Raw genomic sequence first — 4229 nt, forward strand, 5'->3', positions numbered from 1 at the left:
GCCTCGTGAATCGGCCTCCAAATGTCCCGAATCTAGTCATAAGCAGTACAAGAAATTATGGGCTAAAGGAATCAATTCTACAAGAAATTATAAAATTATAGTTCAAAATTCGAAATCGGCTCATGCCCAGCCCCCGGGCCAATGTCTCGAAATCCGACAAAAGTCACAAAGTCTGAAAGCCCATTCAACCACGAGTTACCAAATTTACTCAAATCCGATAACAAAATCCCATTCAAAATCTCAAAAATATAGTCCAAGAATTCTTCCTCATTTTCCCCAATTCTCCATCCCAAATCACAAATTTAATGGTAGAATCAAAGGCATAATCATGGAAATTAACCAAAACTAGATAAAAATTACTTACCCCAACCACCCACGTGAAAATCCCTCAAAAAATTGCCTTCTACCGAGCTCCCAATTGAATTTTATGATTTGAACTCGAAACCCTCGTTTTGAATCTTTTAGACCTACCTAGGTACGCCTCCTTCGTGAATGCGACCTAACCCTCTCATTCGCGTAGAATACTTTAACTGACCACTCAATTTAACCCTTCTTGAACGTCTCAATTGACTTGTGAATGCGAAGTTATGTTGAAATTAATCATCGCGAATGTGGTCTTTCTCTTGCAAACGCATAGATCAATAGTACAAAGTCCCCAACTGCCTCATCTCTTCTTCGAGAACACGTCCCCCATTTCGTGTTCGCGATTCACTCGCACTATAAACCTTCGTGTTCGTGTTCGTGTCCTCTTCTTCGCGAACGCAAAGAACAAAACTTCCTCAGCCCACAGATGGCCTTCGCGAACGCGAGACCTCTCTCGCGAACGCGTAATAGGAAACCGGAAAATTACACCAGCAAATCTTCAGCCATCAAGCTAAGTCCAAAAATGATCCGTTAAACACCCGAAAATCACTTGTGGCCCCTGAGACCTCAACCAAACATACAATCAAGTCCCAAAATATCATACGAACTTAGTCGAACCATTAAATCACCTCAAAAAACATCAAAAACACGAATTGCATATGGATTCAAGCCTAATGAACTTTGAAATTTCAAAATTCTACAAATGACTTCAGAATCTAACAAATCACGTCGTATTGACCTCAAATTTTGCACACAAGTCACAAATGAAACCACGAACCTACTACAACTTCCGAAAATCCAATCCGGCCCTAATATCAAAAAGTCCACTCCCAGTCAATCTTTCCAAAATTCCAACTTTCGACATTTCAAGCCTAATTCTACTATGGACCTCCAAATCACAGTCCGGACACACTCCTAAGTCCAAAATCACCCAACGGAGCTAACGGAACCATCAAATTCAAATCCGAGGTTGTTTACACATAAGTCAACATCCGGTCAACTTTTCCAACTTAAGCTTTCAATTGTGAGACTAAGTGTCTCAATTCACTTTGAAATCTCTCTGGACCCAAACAAACAAACCCGATAAGTCATATAATAGTTGTAGAGTACACAAGTACCAGAAAATGGGGGAACAGGGCTACAATTCTCGAAACGACTGGCCGAGTCGTTACATTCTTCCCCTCTTAAACAAATTTTCATCCTCGAACGGGTCTAGAAACATACCTGGAGTTGCAAATAGGTGTGGATATTTGCCTTGCATCTCCCACTCGGTCTCCCAAGTAGCCTCCTCAATGGGCTAACCTCTTTAATGCACCTTAAGCGAAGCAATAGCCTTTTGCCTCAACTTTTGAACCTGCCAATCCAAAATAGGCACCGACTCCACATCATAAGTTAAATCACCATCTAACTAAACCATGTTGAAATCCCCAACATGAGACGGATCGCCAATATACTTTTGGATCATAGAAACATGAAACACTGGATACACACTCAACAAAATAGGTGGCAAGGCAAAGCTTGTAAGCCACCTCCCCAATCCTCTGAAGTATCTCAAAAGGCCCAATGAACCGAGGGCTCAACTTTCCCTTCTTCCCGAACCTCATTACACAGTTCATGGGTGAAACCTTCAGCAGAACCTTCCCTTCAACCAAGTAAGCAACATCACGCACCTTCCTGTAAGCATAACTCTTCTGTCTAGACTGCACCGTGCGAAGCCGCTCCTGAATCAATTTCACCTTGTCCAATGCATCCTGAACCAATTCACTACCCAATAGCCTAGCCTCACCCGGATCAAACCAACCCACCGGAGATCTATATCGCCTCCCATACAAAGCCTCATACGAAGCCATATGAATGCTCAACTAGTAGTTGTTGTTGTAGGAAAACTTCACAAGTGGTAGAAATTGGTCCCATGAACCCCCGAAGTAAATGACACAAGCGCATAACATATCCTCCAAAATTTGAATAGTGCGCTCGGACTGTCTGTCCGTCTGAGGGTGAAATGATGTACTCAACTCTACCTGAGTGACCAACTCTTTCTGCACGGCTTTCCAAAACTGTGGTGTAAACAGCGTGCCTCTATCTGAAATGATAGAATCCGGAACACTGTGAAGTCGAACAATCTCTTTGATGTAAATCTCAGCCAACCGATCTGAATAATAAGTAGTACTCATTGGAATGAAGTGCGCGAACTTGGTCAGCCGATTCCCAATCACCCAAATAGCATCCAACTTCCTTGAAGTCCGTAGGAGCCCAACTACAAAATCCATGGTGATCCGCTCCCACTTCAACTCTAGGATCTCTATCCTCTAAAGCAATCCACCTGATCTCTAATGCTCATACTTTACCTACTGACAGTTAAGACACTAAGCTACAAACGAAACTATATCCTTCTTCATTCTCCTCCACCAATAGTGTTGTCTCAAATCCTGATACATCTTTACAGCACCAGGATGAATGGAATACCGCAAGTTGTGGGCCTCCTAAAGAATCAACTCCTGTAACCTATCTACATTGGGTACATATATACGGACTTGCATCCTCAACACCCAATCATCCCCAATAGTCACATATCTGGAATCATCGTGTTAAACCTTGTCCTTGAGGTCAAGTAAATGAGAATCATCATATTGGCACTCTTTGATGCGATCAAATAAGGATGACCGAGAAACCATACAGGCTAGAACCCAACTGGGCTCCGGAACATCTAACCTCACAAACTAGTTGGCCAAGGCCTGAACATCAACTACAAGAGGTCTCTTACCAACAGGAATGAATGCAAGGCTACCCATACTCACTACCTTCCTACTCAATGCATCGGCCACCATATTGGCCTTCCCTGGATAATATAGAATAGTAATATCATAGTCCTTTAGCAGCTCCAACCATCCCCGCTTCCTCAAATTGAGATCCTTCTATTTGAACAAGTACTGGAGGCTCCAATGATCTGTAAATACCTCACAAGACACACCATAGAGATAGTGCCTCCAACTCTTCAATACATGCACAATGGCATCCAACTCCAAATCATAAACAGGGTAGTTTTTCTTGTGGGGCTTTAGCTAGCGCGAAGCATAAGCAATCATTCTACCCACTTGCATCAAAACACACTTGATACCAATCCGAGAAGCATCACAATACACTATATAAGAACCAGAAATTGATGGTAGAACTAAAATTGGAGTTGTGGTCAAGGCAGTCTTGAGCTGAAAGCTCTCCTCACACTCATACGATTACCTGAAAGGTGTACCTTTTTGGGTCAATTTGGTCAAGGGTGATGCAATAGACGAGAAACCCTGCACGAACCGACGGTAATAACCCACCAAACCAAGAAAGCTTCGAATCTCTATAGTTGATAATAGTCTAGGCCAACTCTGAACCGCCTTTATCTTCTTCAAATCCACTTGAATACACTCATTGGACACCACGTGCCCCAAGAACGCCATTGAACTTAGCCAAAACTCACACTTGGATAACTTGGCATAAAGCTTCTCCTCTCTCAACCACTGCAACACAATCCTCAAATAGTGGGCATGCTCCTTCAACTCAGCCGGTGCTCGGTAGATCTGCCAAGTCAATACCAAAGTCAATGTCCCTATCAGGCGGCATGCCCCGAAGGTCTATAGGAAACACATCCAGAAAATCTCGCACCACCGGAACCAAATAAATAGTAGGGGTCTCAACACTAGCATCCCTCACAAAGGCCAAATATGAAAAACAACCCTTCCCAACTATCTACTTTGCCTTCAAGTATGAAATCACTGTACTGGGAACATAGTCTAGAGAACCTCACCACTCAATCCGTGGAAACCCCGGCATCGACAATGTCATAGTCTTAGTGTGACAATCCTAAATAGCATGACATG

The sequence above is a fragment of the Nicotiana tabacum genome, chromosome 7, assembly GCF_000715075.1.
Source record: "Nicotiana tabacum cultivar K326 chromosome 7, ASM71507v2, whole genome shotgun sequence".
Classification (NCBI taxonomy): Eukaryota; Viridiplantae; Streptophyta; class Magnoliopsida; order Solanales; family Solanaceae; genus Nicotiana; species Nicotiana tabacum.